Source organism: Montipora foliosa, chromosome 1 (assembly GCF_036669935.1).
Source record: "Montipora foliosa isolate CH-2021 chromosome 1, ASM3666993v2, whole genome shotgun sequence".
Taxonomy (NCBI): domain Eukaryota; kingdom Metazoa; phylum Cnidaria; class Anthozoa; order Scleractinia; family Acroporidae; genus Montipora; species Montipora foliosa.
This window is the reverse complement of record NC_090869.1, coordinates 41,575,664-41,583,936: the sequence shown is the minus strand read 5'-3', so window position 1 is coordinate 41,583,936 and position 8,273 is coordinate 41,575,664. Positions and strand designations below refer to the sequence as shown.

The window sequence follows — 8,273 nt, the reverse complement described above, 5'->3', positions numbered from 1 at the left end:
GATCTTTGTCCACTTGTTTGATTTCCAATGGGAAGATAGAATTCTAGAAGGTGACTTTTATTTAGTGCTTAATGTTGAAAAGGATAAAAAAGGTGGTATGAGTAGGACTCACAAGAAGTCATTGGAAATCATCAACAACTATTGCAAAAGCTTAGATTTAGTCGATGTTTGGAGAGTATTAAACCCAGAACTTTTTAAATTTGCATGGTGACAAAGGAAACCGGAAGTTTACTGAAGACTTAATTTTTTTCTGGTAAGTCAAGGAATACTCTGTAACATAATCAAAGCAGATATCATTCTGGGGTATAAAACGGACCATTCAATGATCATTTTAGAAATTTCGCTACATTGTAATACTAGAGCTAAAGGATTCTGGAAACTTAACACCTCCTTTTTAATTGAAACAAAATATATTAATCAAATCAAATTGATTATAGAACAAACCAAAGATGAATACAGGGAAGATGAGTTTGTTAACCCTAATCTGCTCTGGGAGATGATTAAAATGAAAGTTAGAGAGGAATCGATAAAATTTGGAGCCTCCAAGAAAAAGAAAATAATAAACGAGTTAGAAGAAATTGAGCAATCAGTTGCAAAATTGGAACAAGATTTAAGTGATATGCATATTAATGATTCTCCAAAACAACAAATATGGACGGAGCTTGAAGCAAAGAAAGAACAATTAGAATCATTAATCGAATTTAAAACAAAGGGGGCAATTATCAGATCGAAATCACGATGGTATAATGAAGGTGAAAAAAATACCAAATATTTTCTTAATCTGGAAAAGAGGCATTGCAAGCAAGGAACAATTACTCAACTTAAAATCAGTGAAAAGGATTTTGCCGATACAGACAAAGAAATTCTGAATGAGTGTGAGTCTTTTTACCAAACTCTTTACAGTTCCAAAACCAATAACGAGAAATCTAGTGACGCTTTTTTCCTACCACAGCAAAATCAAAATTATTTGACCAATGCGGAACAACTTGTTTGCAAAGGCTTTTTGAATAGGGAAGAATGTCTGCAAGCACAAAACAGTATGTATTCGGACAAAACGCCAGGAACAGATGGCCTCCCTTGCGAATTTTACAAGATTTTTTGGAATAATGTGAGTGATATCTTGGTAAGTTCTTTTAACTATTCGTATGAAACAGGAAAACTTTCAGTATCGCAAAGACGCGGAATTGTTAAACTTATTCCTAAAAAGGACGCGGATCTGGGTCTAATTAAAAATTGGCGACCCTTGACATTACTTAACTGTGACTATAAGATTGCAACAAAAGCCATAGCAAACAGAATAAAAATTTTTCTTCCGAAACTTATCTCTGATGATCAGACAAGTTTTATTAAGAAGAGATTTATTGGTGAAAATATCCTTTTAATTGATAGTGTTATTAGATACACGGCAGTGAGGAATATTCCCGGACTTCTTCTTTTCCTTGATTTCGAGAAAGCATTTGATACGTTAGCGTGGACTTTCATTCAAAAAACTTTAAAAGTATTTTGGCTATGGCCCACAACTTCTAAAATGGATTAACATTTTTTACTGTAACACTGAAAGCTGTATTTTGAACAATGGTTGGGCGAGCAATTTCTTCAAACCGACTAGAGGAGTTAGGCAGGGCTGCCCTTTGTCGCCATACTTATTTGTTTTATCGGTAGAAGTACTGGCCGAAGCCTTTCAAAAAAACGAAAAAAATTAGAGGAATAACTGCAGATGACACCACGCTAATCTTGGACAGTTCTATAGAATCACTTGAAGAATCTTTAATACTATTAGATCTTTTTGGAGAGGTATCTGGTCTCCGACTCAACTGTGGTAAAACAGAAGCTCTATGGATTGGCGCGAAGGTAAACAGTGATCTTAAACTCTGTCCTGAAAATAATTTTAAATGGCCTAAAGGAAAAGTTAAAGCTCTTGGTTTTTGGTTTTCGTCGGATTCAAATATAACAGTTTCTCATAATTAAGTAGATAACGTGGAAAAAGTGAAAGCGGTGTTAACTTAGACTTAGTCTGCTTGGGAAAATTACAGTCATTGAAAGTCTTGCGGTATCACAATTGGTGTATATACTTGCGCCACTTCAAACAGACCATAAAGCAATTAAAGAGATAAACGTGCTCTTTTATAAATTTTTATGGGACGGAAAAGGGGATAAAATAAAAAGAAATGTTATGATAAACGATTTTTCTGAAGGAGAACTTAAAATGATTGATATAGAGTCTTTTAATAAATCTTTTAAATCATCTTGGATTTAAAAATATCTTGATCCTGAAAACAGTAGTAGCTGGAAGTCTTTTTTTGATTTAGAGCTTCAGTCACATGGAGGAATACATGGACGATATTTTTAGGAAACCTTACTAGGAAGGACGCGCGCTGTTTCATTTAGGTCTCAGACCCTTCCATCAAAGAAATTCTTGAAATTTGGTGTGAAGCCTCTTTTACCGAAAACTTGACATCTGAAGCACAGTTTATCTTCACCTCTATGGTATAACTCACACATAAAAATTGGAAATAGACCAGTTTTTTTCAAAGACTGGTCCCTTAAAGGTATAACCGAAGTTAAGCACATCCTAAATGATTCCTTTGAGTTTTTATCTTTGACTGCTTTTCAAGACAAATATAACCTTCAAGTTCCTCCCTTAAGTTATTACGGAATCATTTCGGCAACTAATTCTCTCCATAGGCAAAGTGAAAGGACTAATGCTAGTTATGAGAGGTTTCTTTCAAAATTTCTAAAAAACTCAAAACCCTCTAGATTGATTTACAAGAAGTAAGTATCAATAAAAAGTGAGCTACCAACTCTAAGTCAAGAAAAATGGCACAAAGAAATTAATCTGGAACCCGGTCACAAAGTCAACTGGAAAGCAGACTATGTCTTGGCCTTTACATGTACCAAGAGTTCAAAACTCATAGTTTTTAATTTTAAATTCCTACATCGACGACTTTCAACTAATAGTTTTCTTAAGAAAATAGGACGTATAGATAATGAGAAATGCACCCTCTGTCAATATGCTAAAGAAAGCCTCTTTCATTTATTTTGGGAATGTAGCAAAAGCCGTTGTTTTTGGAATCATGTTTTTTCATGGATGCAGGCCTGTAAAATTGTTAGTAAAGAATATGCTTTTCAGGTAGATACTTGCTTGGGACTGTGGCCAGATACCTCTAAATACAATTTGCAAATTAATTTTTGTTTTTTGACAAGCAAACATTTCATCTGGCTGTGTAAATTTAAAGAACGAAAGCCAATTTTCGAAGAATACTTACGGCATCTACAATACATTCATAAAGTAGAGAAGGAAGATACAACAACGCAAAAGAAATGGGAACCGCTATTGCTTTAAAAATAAGTAAATAAATACAGAATCCAGCACCTTGTTCTCCAACTGTACAGGTAATTCCCATCTTGTAGAGTATAATTGGTCACTTCTCTCAAAACAAGAGCTCCTCCTCCCTTTTTTTTTCTCCTCTATTATGTAAACATATTCCGTGTTTGTGGGTGTGTGTGTGAGTGTGTTTGTGGGGGGAGGGGTGTTTGTGCTTTTAAAACTAAACATGTAAACATGTAAGGCGATGACAATAATAATAATAATAATAATAATAATAATAAAAGGAAAAAAATACTTTTTTCGGTAGGCTGAGTTTTGTGGGCATTAAAACAAATGATATGTGGCTTGTGGCTACAACAAAGTCATATTTAAAGGGACTATGTCATCTCACGCGCATGCGTGTAGCAATGGAAGGCGCTTTGAAAAAGTCGGGCCAACTTTTTCAAATTCCTACAAAGACTCAGTCAGCCTGTTTCAATCACTTTCTATCACGTCCATCTCTAGCCGAGAAGCGACATTTACATTCAGGATCAATCTCTTGTAATTAAATAAGCTTTCTGTTTCGATATTTTTATTCGTTTTGGCTCCTGGATCACTATTTTTGTCATTTATAATGTCAAGTCCTGGCAGTCATCGGCCTGGTAGCGGACGAAAGAGGATATACGACAGCAGCGCGACAAAAAGGAAAGTCTGGGATTGAGGACATAAAAGGATTTGGCTCGATGCTATTATTTATTCCTCCTGGGTCTCGGCGAAATTAAAATGTGGTTTCAATGCGGACTCAAAGTTTGCAAGTCATCTACTCTCTCTGGAACAAAGACGAAGGTAAGCCTGAGTTGGAATTGGTATGGTATTGTATGCAAATACAAGTATTTTTTTAATGATTGTTTTAATATCCTTTTATTCTAGGGAAAATAATTTTAAATTCTTTGCTAAAGCGGGACCACGCACAGACATTGATGATACTCCTCTTGGAAAGCGACGAAGGGTCGACCTCAAGGATGTCCTTGAAGGTGTGTTTTCTTCCTGGAGTTCGCTGAAAAATTTCTCTACATTTACTCATTAGCATATGAATAGGGTGAAAATCTTCGTGAAAAACGCAATATACAAATAAGGGAACGATTAAAATTTCGCTGTTAGTTAATATTGATCACGTCTTTCATATTTTACAAGGACCCATACTGACGTCGACGCCTGCTAAAGCTGCTCTAATATCAAAGAAACCTCTGCCGGCAAATGTATCTCCCTTGGGAGTCACTGGAATACCTAATGAGTAAGTTTTGTAGTAAAATATTTACATACAAGTGAAAGCAAGAATTAATTCTGTTCTTTCGAAATAAAATAGAGGGAAATCGACTGCACTTGACATGATCTAGCACACGCTTCTCTATCATTTCATAATCGACATTCCATTGCAGAGACACAATGATATAGTTGTATTTCGTACTCAGAATTCATTGGGAATAGTCAAATACTTCTACTCGGTAAAATCATTATTATTTTTGGATTGACTATGTTGTTGTAGTTCTTAGATTGATCAAATGGGTTATTTCCTCATCTAAATTCTTATATTGTGTAACTAGCCTGATTCTCAGACAGCTCGAGTGCACACTCTTTTCCCTTTCCCATGGAGAGAGTGGGAATGCAAATGAACTGTATGGTCTTGGAATCAGGTTATACAAGAATAAATGTCACCACCACATTAGTCTATATATAACCTTTGCCTTATTAGTGGATTTGTACTTCGTTTCTTGGTTGACGTAGGTTGTGCATTGCTATTTTTAAGCCTCTTATGCAATGCATGTACATGCACAAACCTTTCAGAATTCTTTTTTTTTACTTCAGGTCAATGCAAGTTGACATTACTGGTCTAAGCGAGGCTGGGGATGTCAAGTTTATTGGAGATGGCTCATTCAAAATAATCGATGGTTCAGTGGTTGTATCAAGAAGCGACAGTATTTCAAGCTCATCAAGTGAAGAAAGTGAAGACGAGATGGCATTTACTGCTGATGGGTGAGTAACATCTTTTGAAGCCATTGATTTACCCCAATGTAAGCAATGTTTATGGTTTTGCTGATCAAATGATTAGACAGAAAATTTAGTTGTGCACATTGGCCATGATAAACATTAATTTTGAATGTCACCTCCTGGAAAAAGTGAAAAAGAATTATTGACAGTATTTCATAGACTGAGTTCCTTTCCATTTGGTCAGGTTATTAACTTGTAGTGGTCTTCTCTTCATACAGTGAACCACTGGGTGAAGCCCTTTGTTTCCTCAGTTACAGCAAGGATTTGGATGATAGTGACGTTGACAGTGAAGAGGAGCTATCTTTTTGGTGGGTATAATTTTCACATATAATTTTCCGAAGCAGAAGATACCATCATGCTCTTTGTTTGTCCACCCAAAATTGAATAAGCATTGTTTTTTTTTCCATTGGGATGGGAAACACCAAGGTCTGAGCTCGAAGCAGCAGAGTATTAACTACAGCTCTTTTATGTTGCAGGTGGTGGTTAGAATGAAAATTGAGATATTGATCAGTATGAGTGGGTTTCCGATATACGGTGACCTTCGTCTTCTTAGTCTTTAATTGTGCTCTGAGTTTTGGAAATTTTTATAGTTTTAATTATGGTTCCAGAGCAGGAAAACAATATTTTTGGTTTTAGAGTATTATGGTATTTTCTGCTTCAGCCAATTTCAATTTTTTAATCCATTGAAAGCACTTTTTGTACACAATTTTTAAGGAATAGATTAACAGGTTGCTTCACAGGTTACTTCATTGCCAAAGTACAGTGGAACCTTGATTGTCCAGACTTGCTGCGTTTGGGGTAAAAGTTCGCCATAATAGAGAGTTTTGACCGTCGCAAATATGAAATTTAGCAAGTTTCAAATGCTGATGAGTATGTTGTCTAAAATTTCCCTCGGCATAATAATATACCACTGTGAGTTTCTGCTTGAAATCTCCTTTCAGTAAAAATGATTCAATGCTTTGACCAAAAGTCTTTATCTTCAATTGTTGATATCTCTGAACAGATTGGACCCAGACAAAAAAAGAGTAGATAACTGAGGTTTGACATGGTCATGAATTGAGCATTTATCCGCTTTTCAAATGAGACATTTTGCCTCTGTCCATGCTCCACTGTGTACAAGGTTGTTAATATTTAAACCTTGGATAATATTTTATCACTACAAGGAAGAGAATCGTGAGGAAGCATTTGAACAAGATGGGGGGTTGATTGAGCTGGATGCTAGTATTCTGCATGAATCACTGGAACAGCACCCTGAACCATCATCACCTCAACAAGAGCCTGCAACCTCATCACCTGAACAGCAACTTAGCACGTCTCCTGAGCAAAACCCTGTGACATCACCTGGACAACAGCTTGCAAGAGTGCAGGCAGACAAAACCAAGAGATCTGTTATGACCCAGACAGAGGAGATTAAAAAAGCTAAACCTTCTGTTCCAAAGTATGTACCAGCATATGGGCCTCATCAAAAGTTTACCAGGAGACACGAGGAAGCTCATTACCAAGTGGAACTTGGACTCATTAAGGGGACCAAAGTTCTCTGCTCTTTAGACCTGTTAGTGCAACAGCTGGGAGGGAATTGTAGGCATACGGGATGTATTGTTGAGACTATGGTTGACTATATCTTGTGTGGCACCAGTGCCATGATCCGCTGGAAGTGTCCTGCTGGTCATATTGGGAGGTTTTGCACATCAGGGGAGGTGAACAATGTGTTGTCGAACAACCTTCAAGCTGCTGCAGCAGTTTTGCTATCTGGCAACAACTTTGCCAAAGTAGAAAGGTTTGCCAAATTTCTAGGACTTTCATTTATTTCTTCATCAACGTTCTTTAGAGTACAAAAGTTATACTGTATTCCAGCAATTGATAAATGGTGGCAATGGATGAGAGGAAAGAATTGGTTGTAGTGGAGATGGTCAGTGTGATTCACCAGGGTTCTCAGCAAAAAATCTCTGTTACTACCTAATGGAGATTGTGACAGAATATATTCTGGAGGTGGAAGTCCTTGACAAGCGTCATGTTGGCATGAAGTCAAGCACTATGGAAACAAAAGCTTTGAAAAATGCATTGGAAAGGCTGAAAGGTGTGGCAAATGTTGTGGAAGTATGCACAGATGCCTCCTCCTCAATAAAGAAACTCTTGGGTAATGCTATCAAAAAACCAAATGGGACATAAATTTTGTTATTTGATTTTCTGAATTAAGTTAAAATGATTAAAACACCAGTTTATTCCACACAGTCTAGTGATTGTACACATGAGTCTTGTTCTTATTGCTGTCCTTATCATTTATAACTTGCAGCTGAAGACTTAAAAGATATCTTTCACTCACTTGACATCTGGCACAAGGCAAAAAGTATCAGGAAATGCATTCAGGAGGTATTTCCTGAACTAGACAAATTTAGTAATTTGTTTTTTTCATCTGTCCTCTTATTGATTATACATGTAACTTATCGCATCATCACATTTTGACAATAATTTGTTCTGAATGGCTATACTATTGTATTTGTCTAAGGAACTTTGTTTGACCGTTCCTAGTAGCCAGCAAAACGGAAGGTTTAATGAGAATAACAGTATGTTTTATACCACAGGGTTCATAAGCTGCCTTTGTATACAGAGATCAACTTCCAATTATTATAATTTGTTCTCAGAAATGGGATTTGGAGTTGTGATTGAAACGTCACGTGCAAAAAGCAGTTGGTCACTTTTTCGTATCACTACTTGTTTACTAGGTTGCCAGCAACAAGGGTAATGAGAAGATAGCCAAATGGTCAGACCATATCATCAACCACTTTTGGTACTGTTGTTCAACTGCATCAAACAGTGACAGTCAAGTGAACGCTGCTTCCATTTTGAAGGTATCTTCTATTGGACAGGGAAATTACCAGCATTAGTTGCTTGTTTCTTAAGATTTTTGAATGTTTGT

At 36.4% G+C, this 8,273-nt stretch overlaps 1 pseudogene; it reads left to right on the top strand.

Annotated features, from left to right (window-relative positions):
* The first annotated feature begins 505 nt into the window (after window positions 1–505).
* LOC137968638 (uncharacterized) overlaps window positions 506–8,273 on the top strand; it is an 8,869-nt pseudogene continuing 1,101 nt past the window's right edge.